General features: G+C 38.9%; 1 long non-coding RNA gene across 5 annotated transcripts; it reads right to left on the reverse strand.

Annotated features, from left to right (window-relative positions):
- Nucleotides 1–6,734: 6,734 nt before the first annotated feature.
- LOC148125819 (uncharacterized) lies at nt 6,735–24,180 on the reverse strand. Of its 5 annotated transcripts, none has more exons than XR_015743705.1 (4): nt 24,098–24,180; nt 15,766–15,894; nt 14,150–14,226; nt 6,735–7,010 (listed from the first exon to the last, which is right to left on the reverse strand). It is a non-coding gene; the product is annotated as an uncharacterized LOC148125819 (long non-coding RNA). The 5 variants fall into 5 exon arrangements; XR_015743704.1 differs by lacking the exon at nt 24,098–24,180 and adding an exon at nt 19,637–19,739; XR_015743703.1 differs by lacking the exon at nt 24,098–24,180 and adding an exon at nt 19,431–19,584.
- Between the last annotated feature and the right edge of the window lie 282 nt (nt 24,181–24,462).

Consider the following 24,462-nt stretch of genomic DNA (forward strand, 5'->3'; position numbering starts at 1 on the left):
AGGAGGAAAAAAGCTTCTGGCAATCAGCTGAGAGGATAAAAGACTGAAAAGCACATGGGAGGGGGCGTCACTCCTCGCTTTTCGTTTCTTCATCCTCTCAGCTGATTGGTTTGTAGTGTATTAGGGGTGCGCATGCACGCATGCACGATCACCCACCGAACCTGTAGCGACTAAGGTAGGATCCCACTACTGCACAAGTCTCACACTTTTCTTGAGTTCCAAGTTGGAGAACTTCTGAATGATGCTCAGCTACAATCAGTTAACTCCTTTAGGATTGATCCAGATAGGTTGCACAGCCAGTCCTTGGGTATCTTGGAAACAGATCCTGGACATTTGCTTCTCTGCCCCCTCAGGTCTGCCCATATTGGAATATTGTGCAAGCTTTGTATTATCATGCATTTCATTATGTTCAATCTCCAATTATTTAGCAAGTTATTCTGTCTTCCTGTGGTGAATGATGCAATGCAATTCACAGCAAATACATAATAGGTCAGCGGTAGGCCTTTATTACTTGATGAATAAACTTTCATGCAAGCATTTAGAAAAGAATACATTGCTTGTAGGAGTCAAGCATGGGTTTATCAATAACATTGTATAAAACCAGTCTAAACTTCATTTTCAATAGACTGAGTGGCTTACTGACCACAGGAATGCAGCAGACATAACAGTGCTTTTTAGCAAAGTATTCACCACCCTTTCCCATGAGATTTTAGTAGAGAGGTTGGCAGAAAATGTACCAAACGTACCAAATGATGGATGCAGAACTGGTTGAACAGTCACACCCAATTAGTGTACATGAACAGTTCTACACAAAATTGAAAATACCATACTATAGGTGCCAAGTTAAAAATATTACCAAACCTGCAGACAACACAATAATAAACCTCTTAGAAGATAATATCAAGATTCTCCCCTTTGGGGAGAAACAGTACTAGGCACAATGCAGATATCTACCTTGAATTGTCCTAAAACTTTCTAAAAGTAAAACAAGCAAATTATTGTTTATTGCTTCTTTTGGAAATATACATGCAAGCATACTTACTTACTTATTTTCTTTTGGGGTAAAGAACAATTTACAAGGCACAGAAAGGAAGTTAAAAATACAATATTTGATAAAGAAATTAAAGGCATGACATAAGGAAATAAAGCTAGATTGTACCAACACTATTCATTTATATTCCTTTTATACCAAGGGTTCATAATTTTTTTGACATCACATTCCAACTTCAGTGTAATCGTAATTTCCCTTAAAATCCAAACACCAAAAAGAACACTAATGAATAAAAAACAATACAATGACATTTGGGAAATATGGATTTGCTGTAACAATGTACAACTATAAGTTTCTCCTGGGCTGTCTGCGTCTCTCAAGAACCTCAAGGATTGGGAAAACCTGCTGTAAAACCTTCCTTACTTTTCACCACAAATTATCTGGTACCAATTCACATGATCCAACGAATGATTTAGCCCTTTCACTTTGTAGATCCACGGATATTGATACTGAGCACCTCCATTATGTTTTTGTCACAAAGGGGAGAGGAGCGGAGGGGAGAGTAGAGGAGTGTGGCAACATTTTCTGCTAATAGTGAGGACACTACCATTCATTTTGGGGTATATTTTGAGGATTGTGCTGTAGGCAAGAAAGCATTTTAGAGCAAGCATATTCATCCCATTTTATGCAAACTAGGCTGTCTAATGTAGTGGCTACCTATATTCTTCCCTGCAGCCCACAAGTGAAAACGTGTATCATCTAACTCCACTGTGCCATTTCTTTCACTTGCTTTGCATCTTTTACTCTCAGTGAAGATAATTTACTGTAAATCTGTTAATCTGATGACAGAAGAGCTCCCTAGTTATTGGTCTTTCCAGTTGCTTGAAACATTTTTTTTGTACAAGACTGCATCAGAGTGTGTAAATGTATAACTGAATTTTTTGTGTTCTGGGAGACCAAACTGCAATCTTGTGGCATTCTTGCTTACGAAGTAACTCATGTTAAGCACAGTCGCTGATTTATTGTCTCCTTTGCCTTGTACATAAATAATTCACAGAGCTATGGAGAAAAGGAGTTGAGCGGGGTGAAAAAGCACTTCCATTATGCCTATCCTGCTCTATTCTGTTATGTTCCAGATGTCTTTCTATTCTTTTTTTCTAGTTTATCATCTTTATTTTAACTAATTGCAAAAAATTACAAGTGCATGCCACGGTATTAAAGACACAACCCAGCCACAAAAGCAGAGCAATAAGAAAAAAGAAGAAGCGGGCTTGGAAATTATTATAAATAGAACAATTCACCCAAAATATGCACCATATTGCTTCAAAATCTGTCTTTGCTCATTTGCCCAGCCTCTCAAAACCAAATCATTAAAAGTACCTATTTATTTTTCTCCTACTAAGACAACTCCTGGGGAATCCACTGTTATCCTCCATATACTATACAGAATGTTAACCCATATTTCATAATAATGTCTAACTATCTAGAATGTGGGACCTTTGTCTACTGTTGCTGAAGAAGCCTTGGTCATGAACTCCATATCAGAAGCACCAGTTTAACAAAGACACCAGATGATTGCCAATTTTAGGTCAAAGAGTTTTTGCATTTCTAAGACCCATCAACCCAAAGTTGCTTTGTAGCCATATACTTCTGGACAAGGACAGCCTGCATGTTTGCCTTCAGGGATATGTCCATCACTGCTGAATTTCTTCTTCTCCCTCCTCCCCTCCACCCTCAGGAGTTGTTTCCCTTTGAGCCCCAATTAAGCCAAGTCTCACACCAAAACAAACATGTTCCAGACCTCTGAGATACATGTTGGGGCTCAGACTGCCTGGTGCCGTGGCCAGTCTGGCCTCAGGGAGTGATAAAACAGCTTGAGAAGATCCTGACAAAGGAAGTTGGGGCTTCAACCATGTCACAAAATTTCTTTTAACAGTTAATCACAAGGGAACAAGAACCATTGACACTAGGAAGAGAGAAATTGAACTTTTTCCCAGTGGACTTTTCTCTTGGTCAGATCAAGATTATGTGAAAATGGTCTCTGCATGATGTTCTAAAACTTTTGCAAGTTTTTAGAAAAATGTATTATATTTTATAATACTTTAACTACCCTGACATCAACTGGGATGCAAACCTAGTGGAAGATATGTTTTGGCCAGTCCATGAAAATCTTTATCTGCCGATAATACACCTTACACTAAAGTCTGATACACCCTTTCCCAAACTAGCACCCATCAGTTGTGTGTCAGTGTTCCCTTGCCTATGGCAACTCGAGAGCAGGCCAGGGATGCTTTGCGAGTTGACATTGTGTTGATTTAATTCCTGGACATAGGCTTTAAGTAAAATATGGATTATTTCATAAAACATAAATGAATAAAAGTATAGTCAAATGATTAACAATGATATTAATGTATTTAATATTTGATTGAAAATATGAGAATATATACAATGTAATTGTAATTGAAGACTACGAAATGGAAGCACAAAACAATTTGTAAACCAACTGACACACTGTATGTATATATATGGAAGATGGCTTGATGTTTTTATGTTTTGTTTGTCTATGTTTGTCTTAAAAACCAATAAAAAAAACTTTTTTTAAAAAAAGAAAATTGCTTTAGCTAAAAGTTGTAGTCTATTGTCACTAATTTTTCTGAGTCATCTGTTCTTGAAAAGAATTTTCTCAATAGAACTACTGTGTGGGTGGCTACTTTTATTGTACACTTAACAAAATATTGATAAAACTCCATTTTGCTTGCATTTCTGCTGGTGTGTACATGTATGGAGATTTGAGACAGTGTAGTTTCTAATTTTGCTCTGAATCATCTCAGCTATGATGGGAAGACTCTTGATTTCTGTGAGAAAGAAAAATGTCAAAGGAATCCTCATTTGATATGGATTTTGCATTCATTCATTCTCTATAGTTGCCCATCACAAACTAGAAACTCTGGGTGGCAAACTATAATAAAAACAATTAAAACATACAGAAGCTGTTAAGTCAGGGTCGACTGAAGAGGAACAGTATTCAGAAACAGTAAAAGTAATCTTTATAGAAGATCCCAATAGGCGCAGCTGAGTTGCCATCAGCTCCTTGCTTTTAAGCCAGGAGCTGTTGGATCTTTCAGCCACTGATAAAGCTTAAATTTCCCACGGGAGAAATTGCTCCAATGAGTGGATTCTGACATCAGAATGTACTCCCTTCCTGAATTCAACACCCCTCCCTTCCTGGACAGACGCTAATCAATCAGATTGAGTGTTCAGTGTGTAGTCATGCAAATAAGGGGGACTACAGTGGTTGCGACCTGACCTGTGCAACTCACTTGTTTCCACAGCGGCGGCCTGGCCAGTAAGGTCTGCTGCTGCTCCAGAGCCCACCCTTGGAAATGCCTCAAAGGCTTTCCCAGGCGTGGCTGGCTCTGCAGGGTTGGAAGCCCCAGAAGTTCTTTGCAGGACTCCAGTGTCTACAGATAAGTTATTGTGACAATCGTTCAGATTTGAGACTACTACTGGATGGTCTTTGTGCTGGTTTTCATTGTTTATTATTGTCAGGGATGGTTCTGTTTTTGTGTCGGGTTCCTGATTCTGTGTTGGCCTGCCCAGGTTGGGGGTGGCTCAAATGTCCTCAGAGTTGGTCTATGTGCCTACTCCAGATCTTCCTGTTCTTTAACTCTACCTGGTAAGATCGGGGACCTGTAATTTGTACTATTTGTGCTGGGACCCAGGTAGTGCTGACCGTGTAGTTGTGGGCATAAGCCAATTGTCTCACAATAAAGGATGCCACTTGCTGGTCAAGTCCACAGGTGTGTCTGTTTTAATTTGGATGTAACTTATCTAGGGTGGACCTTAATTTCCAGCCCATTAATAGTTCTGCTGGACTTCTATGTGTGGTGGCACTAGGTATGTTGTATCATTAGCATTTTGTCTATGTTTGCTTACCAATCCCCTGGGCCCATTCTGGCTAGGGTTTCTTTGGTAGATCTCACCATCCACTTCGTTTGACCATTGGTGCTCGGTTTTCCAGGTGCCGATAGGGTACGACGGATGCCTTGTTCCACTAGAAATCCTTTGGTTTGCCATGAATTAAGGCCCATTAAGTCCTGTAACCCCTGGGTGGCAAAGTTTCTTTAGCACTTTAATAATGACCTCTGCCACAGTCGGTGTCATGAGGGTTATTTCGAGCCACTTTGAATATGGATCGAATACTATGAGAAATGTTTGGCCCTGCACTGGCCCTGCGAAATCTGTGTGTATTCATGCCCATGGTGATTTGGGGTTCTCCCATTCTGCTGGGGATGCAGAAGGGGGCGCTGGTCGGGATTCCTGACATGGTGAGCATGTGGCAACCCATTCTTCTATTTTTTTGTCCATGCCTGGACACCACACATAGTTCCTTGCTAATGCTTTCATTCACACGATACCTGGGTGACCCTCATGTGATATTTCTAATAAAGTTTCCCTTAATGCCTTTGGTATTATCCAGGGGTGGGATTCAACCGGCATTACTACCAGTTTGGTGATTACTTTTGTGCCGTGCAAATGTTGAAATAAACTATATCCATTTATTTTTGCTTATCCATTAATTTAATTGTACCTTATGATCTTGACTCTTGACGAATGTATCTTTTCTTTTATATCCACTGAGAGCATTTGCACCAAGACAAATTCCTTGTGTGTCCAATCACGCTTGGCCAATAAAGAATTCAATTCTGTTCTGTTCTGTTCTGTTCTGCTCTGTTCTGTTCTGCTCTGCTCTGCTCTACTCTATTCTGTTACTTTATTGAAGAGCGCAATAAGGTTTATCTGGCATGATCTCTTTTTGACAAAACTATTTTGGCTTCTATGGCTTTTAGTAATAGCTTTGCTTGTTTCTAGATGTTCACATATCTGATGTTTATCTTTTTCAGGACTTTCCCAGGTAGTGGTGTCTGGCTGATTGATCTGTAGTTTCCTGGAAGACACAGGAAGAAATTAAATGCAAATAGCAGCCAGGAGATATTATAATCCATTGGTGTCAGCATAATCAGGAAACAGCACACACATAATTCATCCATCCACATTTGCATGATTATATGTCCTTTTGAATTCTATGTTGAATCTGTGCCCTCTGAGGAACAAAGTCCAACAATGCACTTAATCAACAGCTATAAACAGAATCTGTTTTTGTAGATTCATGATTGACAACAGAGGCTGATGATCAGCAATGAAGATAAACTCCATTGACATAAATACCAGTTAAAATATTAATTCCAAAAGCCAAACTCAATGCCTGCTTGTTTGCGCCTTTTTTTTGCTCTGCAAAAATGCAAACATGATTGGGTTTTCATTACTATCTTTCATGATGTGTGATATAACTATGCAGACACCATATTGTGAGGTACAGGTAGCCCTCAATTTATGACAATTGAACTCAAATTTCCATTACTAAGGAAGGAGTTTGCCTCATTTTATGACCTTTCTTCCCACATTTAAGTGAATCACTGCGGTTTTTAAGTTAATAACATGGTTGTTAAATGAATTTGGCTTCCCCATTGAGTCTGCTTGTCAGAAAGTTGCAAAAGGTGATCGCATGACCCCCAGAAACTGCAATCTTCATTCTCAACCACTCTGTAGGTCAAATGCGTGGATCAAGGAAAATAGAAATGCTTTGTTGTTTTCCTTCTTCTGCAAGGACACCAAGAAAACAGTCAAGCAATAAAAATAAAGTCAGCTCTAAACTGAGTTCAAACTGTATTTATAGTAATTTCTCCTTATTGCCCAGTATTATCTGTTATTACCCCTTATTACCCAATCACATTCATCGTAGTTAATTCCCATAGCCCAATTACTCCACCATTAGCTACATTCACATTAACATGCCCGTGACAAAACGGCTCCCTCAATACACCCTCCGTGTTTATTATTCAGGATTGTTGCTGGTGAATTTGAATTGCCATCCTTCTCGATACAGCCATCACCAGAGCTCTGTTGGTCTCTTGTGTTGCGTGGTCATGACAGGCGGCCCCCTCTACCAGGATCTAGTCTATAAAGCAATACACATTATATCAATACTTAGTTTATTACTGTGGTCCAGGCTTATCTGGATACTTGGCATGAAACTGCCTTAGAAGTCGGTTTGCACACACATCGGGATACTTCTACCCAGGTTCCCTCTGTTTCAGGATATCCCCTCCATCTCACCAGATATTGCAATACTTTTCTCCATATACACGAATCTAGAATTTTGTCAATTTCAGCATGAGTAGAATCCCCAGATATAATAGGTTCCTCAGTCCGAGATGTATTATTGTGTCCTATAGGCTTCAGTAAACTAGCATAAAACACAGGATGTATTATATGTATTTGGTTTAACCGTGGTGGTAATTTAAGTTGTACAGTAACGGGGTTAATCACTTTAGTAATCTGGAAAGGTCCAATATATTTTGGCCCTAGTTTCCTATTTAGGTTTAATTTTATATGTTTTGTTGACAGGTAAACATAATCGCCGGCTTGGAATGGTTTATGCTCTTTTCTTTTTTTGTTTGCCTGTTGTTTGTATTCTTGTGCTGTTCTGTCAAGAGTCTCTTACTTTCTCCCAACTATCCTTTACTTTTTTCAACCACATTTTAGCACTCGTAGGATGCATGTCATCACACTGTAAGTCAGGCATTGGAACAAACTCTACCCCATTTACTATTTGGAATGGGTTACACCCTGTGCTTTCATGTATAGCATATTGTTATATGCTACTTCAGCAAATGGAAGTGGATCAGCCTATTCCCGCTGTTGATAAGATACATATGATCGCAAATATCTCTCAATCATCACATTGGCTCGTTCAGCAGCGCCATTGGTGCTAGGATGGTATGCAGAATTAAGACCTTGGGAGGACCCTAAGATATGTACAAATGCTATCCAAAACCACGCAGTGAATTGTACGCCCCTATCTGAAATTATTGTCCTGGGTCTCCCATGTAGTCGGTATATGTGTTGTATGAATAGGTCTGCTAATTTTGTTGCTGACGGCAACCCTTTACATGGTATGAAATGGGCTTGTTTTGAAAACAAGTCTATGATAGTCCAGATTACCATGTATCCCTTACTGCGATGTCTGGCCATGGTCAGTTGGGATCTGAGACAGTTTGTAATAGTCCCAAAGGTTTTCCGACCCTCGATTTCTCAGTAGCACAGACATGACATTCCTTAATGTATTGTTCAATTTCTGATCTCATATGTGGCCACCAGAACTGCTGCTTTGCCAAATGCAAGGGTTTCAGAAATGCAAAGTGCCCTGCCTGCCAAACTTCATGACATTGGGCCAACACCTCTTTTTGACAGATCGATGGAACATATATTTTTTCTCCTCTCCAAGCCCACCCATCTTTATGCAAACAACTATCTTTATTGTTTTTTATCCAGACATCCTTTTCTGTAGCCTCCTGTAAGTCCTTCTTGCTGATCTCTTTTATGCTCAATACCTTAATTTGTTCGGTTGACACTCCCGTATCGCTCATAGGTTGAATAACCTCATCCTTACATAAATTGTGTTAGGGTAGTCGAGATAGTGCATCCGCCATGAAGTTTCTACCTCCAGGAACATATTGTAGTTGAAAATCAAAATGTTTAAAATACAAAGCCTACCTCACTTGTTTAGGGGACAGTTTTCTCGGCTTTTATAAAGCCTGCAAATTTTTATGATCTGTCCATACTTTGAATTTTTCCTTTAATCCTTCTAGTAGATGTTGCCATGTACCAAGTGCCCATTTTACAGCGAACGCCTCCTCCTCCCAAATAGCCCACCTTCGTTCTGTAGTTGTAAATTTTCGTGATGTATATGCGTATGGTTGTAACTGTCCTTCTGTGTTATATTGCAGTAGGACAGCTCCTACAGCAACATCACTTGCATCAGCTTGTATTATAAAATGTTTAGTAGTATTGGGATGTTTTAAAATAGGCTCTTGAGAAAATAAGGCTTTTAAACTCTCAAACACTTGCTGACATTCTTTTGACCACCCAATGGGTTGGCTAGGCCTTGGGTTTGGCAATTGGTTTTTCGTTTTTAACAATTCTGTCAATGCTAATGCGATTTGTGCGAATTTGGGGATAAACTGCCGGTAAAAGTTCGTGAAGCCTAGAAAGCTTTGTAACTGCTTTCTTGTCTTTGGGACTTTCCAATCGACTACTGCTTTTACTTTATTGGGATCCATCTCTAATCCTTTATTTGATATTCTATACCCCAATAATCCAACGACGTGCAATGAAACTCACACTTCGAAAGCTTCACATACAACTTCAATACAGCCTCAAATAATTTTTTCAGAATGGTTCACACCAATGCCACATGTTCTTCCATTGTTTTAGTGTAAATCAGGATATCATCTAAGTATACCAAAACGCCACAATATTGAAGAATGGAGTATTCTTGCAATACTTCATTTATAAGTTGCATGAAAATGGCGGGTGCTCCCTGCAGCCCAAATGGCATAACATTAAAATGGAAGCTTTCAAGGGGGCAATTGAAATTAGTTTTCCACTGATCCCCCTCTCTAATCCGAACCCAATAGTAAGCTTCATGTAAATCCAATTTTGTGAAATAATGGCCAGTTGCTAACAAATCATTGATTAACGGTAGGGGTATACATTGTCTACACAGATAGCATTGAGCCCACGAAAGTCAACAAAAAGGCATAATCCACCATCCTTTTTCTCGCAAAACAAAACAGGGGCAGCTATATGTGATCTCCCTGGTTGAATAAACCCATGAGCCAGATTCTTATCGATGTATTTTCTCATTTCTTCTATCTCCTTTGGAGTCATTGCATACATTCTTGGTTTCAGAAACTTCGCCCCAGGAATCAAACTAATTGCACAATCCGTTGTTCTAAGTGGTGGTAATGTTTCACATTCCTTTACACTAAATACATCTGACAAATCTTTATATGCATCCGGGTAGGCTCTAATTCAACCACAGCTGTTACAGCTTCTCTATTTTGCATGTACAGAGGAAGCGTAGGGCCAACTACAACTTGTAACTTCCGGAACCCATTTGTCTAACCATACTAAACCCAAAATGAGCGCCTCCCGCATGTCTGGTACCACAATAAATTGTAAAGACTCCCAATGACTCCCTATCTCTAGCTTGACGGGTTGTCATTACAGTGGCAGGACCCCCACCCAATAATGAACCATCTACTTGTTCAAATCACATAGGCTTGGGCAAATCCTCCACTGATAACTGCAATTCATCAACTACCCTTTTACTAATTAAACACCTAGTACATCCAGTGTCAATCAATGCTCCATACTGACCCCTTACTTTTCTTATCTGATTCTCCAATACTACTGGTATAATAAATGGTCATACGGGATTACTCACCAAATCATCCTCCTCTGGACTGTCCTCTCTGCTATCATATAGCCCCAAGACTACTCTGGGTGGTTGGCCATCATGTGTCTTATTCTCATGGCCACTTGACATTACATCCGTATCCTCCTTTTGTGATACACATTGACATCTTTCAGAGCTACCCAACCCTTTTGCACCATAGGTAGAATGTGGGTGGGTGATGGATGTTGGGTAGTTATTGGGGCGGGTGTTAGCTAATGATTGCAGAAAGGGATTATAACAAGCACTTAGAGGCAGACGCTCTTAGTGCTGGCTTTGCTTGGACTTACCGTTTGTTGCTGCTGTCGGAGGAAGCCAAAATAAACGCACATTGCTACACCAGGACTGTGAGTAAAGTGTTTTATTGAACTAGTTTCAGCGACCTCCCGTAGGAGCTGACATTTGCAATATGCCAGCCCAAGGACTGCATGTATAGACAGGTTTTCAATGCCTAATACAAGGTCAGTAGTACCAAAGCCATGTGAATGTTAGGAGTGGGGGCAGCTTTTTCACAGCACAGGTACAACAGAAAAGACATGCTTCTCCAAATGGCACTGCTTGATGGAGGGGACCCAGAAAATGACAGCTGTTTGGATATGGGCAGATAAGCAAAACTAAGGGGAGGCAGATGGTGTCACAAACAACCTGCAATTATTTAATGAAGGACTTTATAGACAACCAACACCTGGAATGGGCCCAGAAGCCTATTGGAAGCCAACTCAATTGGCATTGTAGATCTGTAACACAGGCCAACTGACTATGTCCTTAACTACCCACACTGCTGATTTTGAAACAAATGTAAGTTTACCTCCATTTATACCATATCTTTCATTCAGGAGCTCAAAACAGTGTTCACTCTTTTATCTAACTTTTTCCCACAACAGTTCTCCCTCTGTGAGATAGGTTGGTTAACAAAGAATGATTGGGCTACAGTCATCCAACCAGCTTTTGTAACTGAGGATGGCCTTGAAACCTCAGTCTTTCCAGTGGCAGTCCAAACCTTAACCACTGTACCACACTGGCTCTTTTCTGGTACTCTCTGAAAACTGTATCACATACTCAGATATAAGAACATTGGTTGAGAAAAACGTATCAAAAAATCATTTCTGCCCAATATGATAAATCAACCTCCAATTCATTTCTAGATTCAATTTCACATGAGGCTTTAGCCGTTTGGCTAGCCTTTCTACTCGCAGTTCTGCTAGAGGGCTCTGTATTGCATGGTTAAAGGCGTGAATTGTTGAAGAAGATGCCTCGTATATTAGTTTCTACCAGGAGAACTGAACCATGCTAAGCACCCTCCTTGTACTTTTGACTTTAAGCTAGATTTTTCTCATATAGGCTGTGTATATATATATTTTGAATCCATGGTGAGCAGGAAAAATTCCACACCAGTTGCTCACGTCTGTACTACATTGTAGAATGAGATCATATCACGCAGATCCTACATACTATAGGAGCCTTTCTCCATGCTCGAATGTAACAGTATATGATAGAATGCCAGGAACAGCTTATATGAAATATTAGGGGAACATTTTGATGATGAGCCAAAACCAGGTGCATCTCCATGCCACAATAACAACCCAGTCTGCCAGTTCACTGTCATAACTGTTATAAATAGCACTCAGCTTCACCATAATAAAAATAGCAGCAAACTGCTGCATAGACTCCACAATAGTTGAACTAGAATGTTTTGTTATCCATTTTCCAACCCTGGAGCACTCTTTGAAATTTAATGAAGACTTTCTGAGGCTGCACTCTTTGTTCTGACACAAAAGACTTCATCTAGTTTCACACAACAGGATGGGTATAAAAAATATGACAACTTTTTTCCCCAAAGGAAAATGGAAAAGATGGAAGGGACTGTGGTGATATAGGTTGTCAACATACATCATCAACCATTGTCTCCAAGAAAAACAGTGGCCAATCTGTCTGTCATTCAACCATCCAGGGAATATCTTTTTGACTAAAACTTTACACTGCTTTTCTACAAGGGCCATCTAAAGTTAAAGACACGTATTTCCGGGTTAATCATATTGTTCTCTGAGAAACATCTTAGATCCTGGATGCCTGAAAAAACAATGAGTAAAGTACTGGATGTATGGCCCTTTTGTCTGTGTGAACCATGTTTCATATTTTAACTGTGAATTGAATCTCCTTTTAATTCCTTTTAAATTGGAAATCTAATACTGAATTTAAATTCTGGAAAAACACCAGCTAAAATTATGCATGGCTCCATGAAGTAACATTGATAAGAAATTGCAGTAAAATAATAAGAAAAGCATAGAATTATTTATTTCAGATCTTAAAGTATTTTAAGCTTTTAAATTTTTAAGAAATTTAAATATAATGACAAAATGTAAAACTACTTTCAATTTTCATTAACTTAAAATTGTTGTAAATAAAAAAAATATTTTGGCCCCTCTAAGACTTCAGAATTAAGATTTAAGAATTGTTAAAATATTTTTGCAGAAGAATAAAAAAATAAAAAGGCTGAAATGATGAAATACGTTCATGAAAACATTTTTAATATATAGTATTAATGCTACAATGTGATCTGGTTGCTTGTCACAATGGCAAATGCCCTAACAGAGTACAAAGTCAGCAAAACAAGGCAAAGCTAGAACTCTCAATATGACAGCCAAGGGCGATAGGAGTTCAGATTGTGAAATTGAGACAGCATTGCATATAATTCTTCAATGCCCTGTATACCTGGGGCTAAAGGTAATCTCCTGTCTGGTCAGAAAATACTGATTGATTGCACATAGCACTTGTGCACTGCCTTCTAAATGACCAGGATTAAAAAGTTTCCAGAATGGTGGCCAAATCTACATCTTTGCAATGCTCAAAATTTCTGGATCTGACTACAGTATACTCTGGATATGCTTACTTTCAGATATAAATAGAGGTTTTCATTAAATATTTATATTCTTTTAACTTTTTGTCTTTTTTTCACTCTATGAGCCTATATTTTAATAAAGTAATCAGAGTACAGCATCAACCAGGTTCTATACCCCACAGTACTTTATATTACTTTATTCAATTCTTTTAATTAAATTAATATCCCATATCCCAGAGGCATTCTTAGATAAGCAGCTGCAACCTATTGCTTTCTTTTTCAAATAATCATTGCTATCATATAAAAAAGAAAGAAAAGGCAACATATTCAAAAAAGAAAAAGAAAAACAAGAAAAAAGGAAGAGAGAAAGAGAAAAAAAACAGAAAATGTTTTTCACAATGGTATTGTACCTCTAGGAAAGGCTAACACTACTGTTTACAAGCGTTCACCTTGGCCTAATAGTGATCTGTCATTCTATTTTGTCATTAGAGAATCAGTTCAAAAGCAAAAAACACAAACTATCAATCAAGATTTGTAGTTCTGGAGTGGCACAATCTTTCCATCAAAATAAAATAAATGTATTGTGGTGTGCCATGCTCAATAAATTCATAGTTCTTCATACAGTATTAGTATGTCCCTTATTCTTCTAACATAAAGAAAACGCTATTCCTTAAAGTGAAAATCTACATTTTGAACAGTCTCCTAGGTGGGAATCAGAAATATAACATCCTTAAAAACTACATTTACTAGAATTATGCAGCACCTGGATCCAAAGGGGAAAAGGTGATTCAGAGAATGCATGGACATGCAGTGTCTGTTGCACTTATTAGCAATTCCTTTAAAAAGCAGTGTCTTTTTTGGGGCTTGTATGTGAGCCCAAGAAAAAATGTGTTTGATTAAAAGATTTACCAAACAGGTACATACACCTTTCTCTCCTTGAATGTAGTATTTATCTTACCTGTTGGAATAGTCCGAGAAGCCTGAAGCTCTCTGCCCATTTAAGACTCTGCTGCCTGCAGATTATAGTAAATGTGGCTGGAAGATAATCAGGATGGAAAAAGTTAGGTATTTCCAAACCTTATTAATAAGTAATTGAGATTCTCAATAATATACATCCTTGCATAGTGTCAAAATATATTTTGCAGAAATACATGTGTTTTAATTTCATATCACAAATGAGAACAGAAAGGAAGGAAACCTAAGAGACTAGAAGATGACCACAGAATGTTAATCAACTTGCAAGCCTATTGCCTTTACAATACCGTTATCTTGGACGGAACGCAGACTTACAAAGGTTTCAAACTCAAAATGAATTTGAGATAAATGTTCTATTTTACATGTAAATTTAGCATTGTAATCTTCTGTTTTGAGACTACACCAACTTATTTATTCAGTTTCTATAGCTATACCAAAATGGCATCGCTTAATATGGGTTCAGGTTGCAGTAAAAACTTTCTCAAAGAGGTTTATTTTAACTTTTTAGTGGCGTTTTAAGAGCATAGCACTTTTCTTTAGAAGCAGCTGTTGCTCAGTAACAGAGAAGATCAGGTGTTGATGAATCACCATATTTTGAATGTGATTTAGCCAGAAAAGAAAATTGTTTCTATGGCAAAATATTAAAGTGAACATGAACAGGAGACACCACCATGCCCCCCCCCCACCAAAGTAAACCAATAGTTGACCTTTCACTTCTGAGGTCAAAGATCAAATTAAAATTATGGCTGATGTGAGTTCAGAAGATTCCAATGACACCACTATATGCTCATAGGGATGTATTTTCTTTACCCTTGTGAGAGCAGTCCACATGCATGTAATTCAGTCCTTTAAGAAGGACTTTCCATATTGATCAAACCATCTGCAAGAGTCTACTACCAGTATTATATTCTTCAGTACTCATTACTATTGTCCTAAAATGCCTTTTAGAGAATCCTTATGTGTGTCAATAGATCTGGACGATGAGAACACAAGGGACTATTAGCTTGCTGCCATCTAGTAGTTATTCTAGTACTCTACCTAGGGCTTGAAGACTACACATAATCTACAACTGGTTCACAATGTGACATATACAGTGATGAGCACTGCTGGGTTTGCATTCTGTTGAGCAAACTGCACTTATTCCCACTTTCCTTCCGGTGCAATTCAAAATGCTGGTTATTGCCATTAACACCGACAGAGTATGTGCAGGACTCTTTCCTAAGGATATCTACTTGTCTTAAAAGATCAGATAAGATGGGCATGCTCCTAGTCCCCTTTGTTAAATATTGCCACCTTAAGGGAGCAAGAAATGTGTCTTTTCCTTAATTTCCACAGGTCTCTACCCAGCTAGCCTTCCAAAAAGCACTGAGGACTTTGCTTTACTCCCAAGTACTGGGATAGGATGAGGTAGGTGAGATTTTATGAGGCACTGTATGCCAAAAGTTTAACTTTAGTGCCAGGTTTTTAATGTGTATGGTTTAATATATTTATATATTGTTTTATTATTGATATTGTTTAATTGCTGATTGAGAGCCACCCAGAGTACGAGTGAAGATGTGTGGCTAAATAAATGGTTTAAATAAATAAGAGTGTTCTCACCCTGATCTATAGCCTGACATTTATAGATCTTTCTTGCCAGATCTGCTCTGCCAAGTAGAAGCTTCCTGTTCACCCTCATAGGCATTACTTCTCGATCAACACAGAGTTCCCATGAACTTACTGGACATTCTGCAGTAATAAAAAGACAGAAATAGAAATTGTGAGTAACTCTCAGCTCTGGTTGAGTTCAAAAACAGTGACTGGTCTGAAGTGACCCAGCAAGACCCCACAGCTCACAGTGGATTTGAATACAAATATTCCAAACCTAGGCCAGCTTCATGTCACATTTTCCCTCACATGCATGGATGTGTTCCTCAAATACTGGATCATTCTAAATAGTCTAAACATAACTTCTCATTAGGGGAATATCAACAGTGCATTTAACAATGATTAATAATAAACATAAAAGCCTACTCTTCTTTAATGTCTAGCTTTGTGCCTAAGTGGTTGTATTCCTCCACCTTCCCAATTCAAAATTATTACAACCTTCCTAAGAGTTATTGGCAATGGCTATTTTCTGTAATGCAAGGATGGAAGATTGATGTTGTTGCTTATCAGTTTCCATCACGCCTAACAAGGTCCTCAAGCTCACTGTCAGGTTTCTAACTTTTGTCAGTGTTTCTCAACTTCACAACTTGGAAGATGTGTGGAATTCAACTCCCAGAACCCTACAACTTGCTACAATTCAGAAACAGTGCACTTTGCAATAAACAGAAACAGAAAAAGTACTTTAAAGAAGCCTTAAAAGTACTCAAGTGAATTATAAATCCTAAGAGCATTGTTTCATGCTCTTATGCAACAAGCCTCATATAAAACGATTGCAGTAAGATGTGTATTGAAGACTGCATTCATTAAACAAGTTTGGACTAATTAACCTCTTTATAGATATGATTTATAAACTTAGACTGCTCTTCAACTTGGTGAATTACCACTCCTGAAATTTAAGGTGACCATTACCTTTTGAATTCTGGGAATTCAAATTCAACATACTGTATCTAGATGACAAGAGGTGGAGAAATTTGAAGATCACCAAAAGAGGAAATTAAAAAAAAAAAACCAAACCAATCCCTTCTGAATGGTATTCATGAAATGTGCATATTTTTTTCTTATTTAATCTATTGTTTTCCTGGGTTGAACTAATCATGTACATTTCAGCCCAGAATATTTGAAGCTGTAGGACTTAAATGGGCAGGTTCCTTTTTTTTTCTGGATTTTTAACAGCCACCACGAAATCTACAGCCTTCTGCAAAACCTCAGCATCTCATTGAGCTGTTATTAATAGGGAGTTGGTCTAGTGTCAGAATGCAGAGACACAGAACACATTAACATTATCACATAATTATATTTAGTAAACACTTGGTGCTGCTTTGCCTTTGGTAATTGCATTTGGTAGATTCAATATTTATGAAAGGGGAAACAGAAATGTCACAGCTCATCTCCATGGAGCAGTAAAGGTCTTAGGATAAAATTGCATTAGATCCAATTTTATGCAAGCCTGCTACGTAAAGGTGCAGCACTGTAGTAAATTCTATCTGAACAAAGTGACTTCCTGGCTTTAGATTCCTCAGACTGGAAAAACCCACACTATAGCATTTATTTATTTAGCATATGGCATAACATACATGGACTAGCAATATATATTAACATTTTACCTAGATTAATAAAACTCAATAAAGCATACTGAAGTGTGCGTGTATATATACATACGTCCTATAGAATATCTTGGTTTTTAAAAAGATCCATTTTATTCTAATATTTATATTTGCTTAATTTATTTTTCCTTGCATTTTCCCTGTTCCCGACATCAGAAATATATACACAAGAAGAAAATCTGGATATTTAATGTGTTTACTGAATTTTTAAGGACTGCATAAAAATTGATTAATCAAAGCAAATTGTAAAGGTGTTTAGAGAAAGGACAGTTACTGTAACTTATTAAATGGTTGGAATGATTAGCATGCTATCACATATCACAAAATCTTGTGTAACTCACTCTTTTTATTCATTGATCTATATATTATTTATTTACTAGTAGTTATCATTGGCTTGTCAAAAGGGTTTGAGATATATCTGGACAGCCTGTACTCAGTTGATCTTCCCTTTGCCTCTCTTTTGAAAAAGATAATCTCGAGTGTTTCAGTTCACCCTTTTAGGGTTTCTGTTGTTTCGTAAATAATTAATCTTGATAAAATTTAAAATATTAACTGGGAGAATTTATAATCCTCCTGCAATAATTGAAATAAAAGTGTTTGATTATTTGGTAAATAGGAAAATACTACCTTGACAGTACAGCACTAGAAGTATTAGACAGTACTAAAAAGGCAATACCGGAATATAAAGTTTCTTCTATACTAGTTTCCCTTTCCTCACAAATGCATAGATCAGTTTCCTTTGATCTTCCTGATTGCGGTTTGTGAGCAAATTTCTATTGCCAAAACAAGGATTTGCCTAGTTTGAGAAACAAACAAAAAGCAGCCATCTATCTCCTCTGTGATCCCTCTCTGTGAAGGATTTTTTTACAAAGATAAATAAAAACAAATAAGTCAACTACTATGGCAAGAGAATGAAGGGCTACCTTCTCCTGAAGTCCAAAGTCCCCAAAAGTATTCAGTTTCAATTCCTCCACAGACTTGTACAGAAAGCTTTCAAAAAAAAAAAAAAAAAAGAGGATGCCTTTGGGGGGCCAGTTATAAATACAACTGACAATAGCTTAGTGCTTGGTTTTAGGGAAGAATTAATGTACAGCTTTTCATAAAACGATCTTGCACAATTATTTGTAGCATTCTCTCACACAGAAATCAATAAAGAATTAAAAAAAACCAATCAAAATAATTTTCAAACTTAATTATTTTTTTAAAAAATTCCATCCTATTGGGTGTTCCATTTGGGGGTAAGGGACAGCCATCCTACTCATAAGAGCTTGTGCTATAGTGATTATTATTTAATGGGCTGACTGGGCTGACTCTTCAGCACCATGCTTACAAAGTGGTTTCAACTGTACACTATGTAATAATTAATATAAAACATACAACAATTCAAAACAACTCAAATCAGTATCTAAAACACTAGTTTAATACATTTAAAAATATTTAATGTAAAATCAATTTACAACCACAGAAACTCACACACCAAACTGAACCATTACTCAACATTTTACAGGTCAGTATGTCATGCAATTCCAGCTTAATTATAACTGCATAAACCCACTGTGTTCAATTAACCAGTTTTCTAGGCTTTAGGAACACAAAAGTACTGAGTTTCGTGGGAAATGTGGCACAGAAATAAAAATGTATGGATTCTTCACACAAATAACAAGAAAAGCCTTCTCTGTTCCAGTGCCCGCACATTAAAACGGCCTTAACATACACGAATCTCAGTTGTTAGATTTACACAACCTACTAGATAAAACGTGATTGACTTGTCACTCAACGTGTCACGTGCAGGCAATCTGGCAGCGGGAAAAAAGAGGGCGGACTTCGCGGCTCGCCTACAACGGAATGCCTGTTTTATTTACTTACTCTTACTTATTCCGCACATGCCCTGCTCGAAGTTCTTGAAGTATAAGCACATGCAAAAAAAACAAAAACTTTGGGGTATCCTCCCTTCCCCTCTCTTCCCCCAAAGGATTTGGCTTTGCTGTCCCTTCTTGTTTACTCCCATCCCACCTTTCTGCAAAAGCTTGTTTTCAATTATAGCGCCGGTCCGTACTGGGAGGCAGATGCGGAAAACAGGCAACCGTTTTGCTTCTATTTCGACTTTCCATTATGTAGCTCTCCAAAGGCCGCCGCCGGGATTCTGCCCAGTTACGCGTCTTTCCTGTGCGCCTTCGCTCACAATAGAAGGATTTTCCTCTGAAAAAAGGTCTACTGACCTCGCCAGTTCTGGAGCGACTACGCCCTGCAGCCTCCTGTCCTTTAGTAGTAGGGTGGAGTTTCTCAATTTCCTCGGCAACTTTAAGATGCATGGATGTCAACTCCCAGAATGCCCTAGCTTTCAGTTCTAGGATCCAAAAGCTGTTTGAAATTATCTCTTGACCGGAACCGCGTTTATTTAACCGGGAATGAAATAGGTGGGTATATGCATGTCACTATTGAACCAAAATGTATTCATTTATTTTTTTGCAGGAATTACATGTGCTTTTCACAACTCAAGGCTTATGTTTTATCTGATGTGAAAGTGCAGCCAACTGATGTTTTTCAACCAATGGTGATCGTTAGATCAATCTGTAAATCAATCTGAGCTTTGAAAGGAAGTGTGGTAGAGAAGTTACTACATTTCCTCTCAAAATCATGCCCAGAGGTTGCTTTTGTCAGCCTTCCAACTTATTCAGACAAGAAGGGCATCCAGATGATCTAATCCTACTTTATCATAAAGGTTGCATTAATAGAATCTTGCAAGACTTTTTTTATTTCTCCCGTTCTCTCTTTTTGTCCCCAAGACACTTGGGAGGGTTCCTTCAGAAATGCTTCCCTTCTTTTTCTTCCACTTGTGGAGCTGAACTGTCTCTTAATCAGACCATCGCCTAGTATTCAGATCTTCCTCCCGTCTCTCCCAAGTCATTATCACACACTATATCTTTACAGTACTGTGACTAAGAAAATTTACATATACCTATATTGATAAAGCCAACCAACCTTAAAAACAATACACCCATGAACATTAAGGCAAATTCGGTTGGAAAAAGCAAAATAACAAACAACTTTAGGAAGAGTCTCTCTGGAAACAGCTTTAATTCTGGGAAAAGTAGGAGGAAATAGAGGAAGATGATGGCCAGCAGCAAGGTGGATGGACAGTCAGTTACAGTGGCCAGGAGTGCACCACTGGACAACCTGAATGGTCAGATTAAGGACGGATTGTCTGAATGGTCTCTATGAATCAAGTGACTTCCTAGCACATAGAAATCAATCAGAGACAGTGTAGAAATGGAATTAACCTCTCTTCAAAATCTCAAGAAGCAGGCAGGTTTTGAAAGGTGTGCATCCAGTTTACCTGTATAAGAGAGATAATGTCCATGAGTAAGTGGAAATCTGAGGCAACTTCCTTCTGAACATATGGAAAATTCATTTCTATATTAGTCACTTATCCTGTTCCAACACTTTCAGGATTTTATTTCATATATTTGTTATTTATCCCACCCGACATTTCTGGAGGCTTGCTTAGTTAAATATATATTCTGCTGTTCCAGGCCTGAGAAGATTGCTAACATTACTAAAATAAATTTTAATTGAATCTTAAGATCTTTCTATTGCAATACTTAGAACTGACAGTATCTATTGCTAGAAGGTAAATCACATCAAGAAATAAGATGCCCTAAGCCTTGCTCAGGAGGCTATGCAAATAAGATTGTGTATGTACTGTATTAAAGGACTGTAGACCGAGTATCTTCTGAAAGAAAGCTAGAAAGAAAAGATTAAAGGTGCTGGAGGACTGGGAGTAAAGAAACCTGTGAATTCTAGTCCTGTCTTAGACACAGAGCTCCCTGCCTCTCAGCCTTAGGAGGCAGATAATGGGAAACCACTTCTGAAAATGCTGCCCAGAAAACTGCTTCCATTTGTTCATGTAGTCACCAAGACTCAATGCTAATCTGATGGCCAAAATTACTAGCACAGGTCCTAGGGTGATGTTGGTGTCAAGAACTGCAGTATATTGAATTTGTATGAAAAAGCATCTGTATTCACATTTCCAGCCAATACTGATCAAATGGGGAAAATGCTTGGAGAACTCAGGAAAATACACTCTTTGCTGCCTCCTTTAATTCACTTATAGATGCCATTGTCAGATTTCCTTGCTGGGCAGCAAACCTAGGTTTGAACTGAACCTGTGCAGAAACTCGTAAGGACCAAAGATCTTGTTTGTATGTGTGAATGTGTGGGAAAGGGGGCAAAAGGGGGGACCAATTGCAGCAGTATTTGATTTGAAATGTTTTGTCTGCTCATCGAGTTTTACTTGAAGTACCAACCTGGAAGCCCTTTTGTATCTAGGAAAGCAATTCTCAGGCCCTTGACATCTCCCATCTCCGATTCATTTTAGCAGCAAATCCCAGGGGAGGAGGATAATCCAGGAAAGCAGACACTGTGGCCTTTCTTTTCAAATTTAGTCTAAACATGCATTGTTGGTGGTTGACATGCCAGAGGACAAGTATATCTCAAATCTTTCATCTTGCCACTTCTGGAATTAGGTGAATGAGAAATTCATACAGATGTTACATAGAAAAAACATCTCAGCCTCTCATGCAGCAATCTTACATGTTCCAGTTCAGGACTAATACTATGGTGCAGGATCGAGACTCATATTTAAATATAGATGGGATTTATTTTTAGTGTTATTAACTTAGATCCCATTCATTTCAGTAGGACTAACCTGGCTTAGTTAAGCTCACTCCAGGGAAGTTTGCACAGTATAGCCTCAGATAAGGGGGGAGGGGGAGAGAGAGATGCTGCCTTTTATTAACATGACAGTGGGAAACGAGTTTCACTTCATAAAGTGCTTGGGCAATGTATATTCTTCCAAAAACAAATGACTTAGCAGAGGTTTCCTCATTTTACCAGGCCGTAATTTATAAGCTTTCTTGAGGGCCTTCTAGGTAGAAAAGACAGGATATCAGTTGAATAACTAATAATACTTCATTAGTAAAAGTGGAAGAGAGATCTGAATTTTCTAGATCTCACAGGTCCTGGAGAACAGCCAAGGCTCTTATTCCATTTTGTGATAGCCATCAGCTAACATTGGTTGAAGAAAAGTGGGCAGGAGACGGTTCCTTGAAAGCCTGTGAGCGCTATTCAATTCTAAGGGAAAAGTCTAGACTCAAAATATCCCAATGGTTTGTGTTTTCTGGGCCAATCTCTGAACTTCCTTGCCTTTGGCTTCTCTCCATGCAGATCTGTTGACATCTCCTGTGCCGCAAAGCACTGCTTGTGGAAATTCTTTGGCACCTAGCTAAAACAGAAAGAAATTGGGCTACTTTCCCTGTAGCTCAATTGTTGGTCTGCAAAAGTATACTTGCTCTAAAGTAAATTTTATTGAATTCAAGAAAGCCTGAGTTCTTTCCATCTCCTGCCTGGTCTGGTTTTTGAGTGTACCTTAAGCCCTGTCTCCTGAATCTGAAGTATTAATTTTCTGGCTAAAATGAAGGTAGATTTTTTTTAAAAAATGTACTGATGTCATATCTAGAAATAATTAATGACTTTCAAACAACAACAACAAAACCTGATTACGTTTCTTTTCAGGATATCCACACAGAAAAATATCACTGCTTGAAGCCACAGGCTGCTGTTTGAGAACGTTTTCATCTGAACTTGGAGGGAAACTCCTCAATGAATACATTGTTTGATTTCCAAATGTGTATGGAGGCAGCTGAAAAATACATCTAATAATATCAAAACTACAAATGGCTGGAAATTGTGGAAGAAAGCAAAGAAATCCAGAGCTGCTTTAAGCCTCATTGTGCTGTGAGCTTTCATGAGCTACAAATGTGCCCAATGAAAGTTGCAGATCTGGCAACGAATCTCCAGAGCAGAGGTCTCCAAACTTGGCAACTTTAAGACTTGTGGACTTCAACTCCCACAATTAACAGCTTCCAAGATAATAGGAATTCAGCAAGGTTTCCGTTGCACTTGCTGCTCTGCTATCCCTGCAGCTACTGAATTTATTATTGAAGAAACGTTCCTTCAGGCTTAACGGGACACACACACACACGCCACACACACATTTTGCTGGGTCGGAATTCCAGTTTCCAGAGTGCCCAACCGATGGCTGACGGCCCAACATAACCATGGGGGAAAGGAGGCTGCCTCGGTCAATGAAAGATTTGTACGTAGAGCAAATGCAACCCGCGATCGGAAACTTACTCCGCGGAGGATGTTCAGCCTCCGGGGGAATTGAGGCTTGGGCTAGGCAATAAACCATCTTCATAAAAGAGATCTCGGGCATCCATTAAATACACGGCTCTCCTGGCAGGAAAGACGGATTTCGAGCGGGGCTGCGTCTTATCCATCTCTCTTGTTCATCATCATCATCATCAATATCCCGCATTTTACAATGTTCAAAAGAAGCGATTGTGCCACGGGAACATTAATGTTTGCAGCGGCATTTAAACTGTTTCCGGCCGCCGGCAGTTCAGCGCAACTTATCCTGTACAAGGAAAGAGGCTGAAATTCGTTGCGCGTTTCGCTAAACCTCGCGGAAGGGACGAACGGCGGGCAAGCGACGCCAATCTTCGACTAGGCATTCACACACACACCCCTTACATCGAAAAGAACCGGCGACCTACCTTCCTGCCTGTGTGCGGGCCTGAAAAGGGGGTGGGGTGGGGAATGAACCGACGTTCACTTACTTTCCAGCTCCTTCGAGATAGTAGTCTGGGGCTCGGCGGTCTTAAGCGACCCCTCCGTCGGAGCAAACACCTCCCGGTATGCCGGGTACGAGAGAGACGAATGCGGCGTTGGACCCGGGGAAAAAAAAAAAGGAGGCGCGGCCGACTCGGATACCCTTCCTTGTGCATGGTCCGCCGGTTTTCCCGTGAAATGCGCTTCCAAAGATAGTAATAGCAAAGCAAGACAGCAGCTCCTGAATGTTTTGGACTAGAGCAGGGTCTCAACGTTGGCACTTTAAGCCTGGAGGACTTCAACTCCCAGAATTCCCAGCCAGCTGGCTGGGGAATTCTGGGAGTTGAAGTCCTCCAGGCTTAAAGTGGCCAAC

Source organism: Pseudonaja textilis, chromosome 4 (genome assembly GCF_049901715.1).
Source record: "Pseudonaja textilis isolate UNSWEBS1 chromosome 4, rPseTex1.2, whole genome shotgun sequence".
In the NCBI taxonomy this organism is placed as follows: domain Eukaryota; kingdom Metazoa; phylum Chordata; class Lepidosauria; order Squamata; family Elapidae; genus Pseudonaja; species Pseudonaja textilis.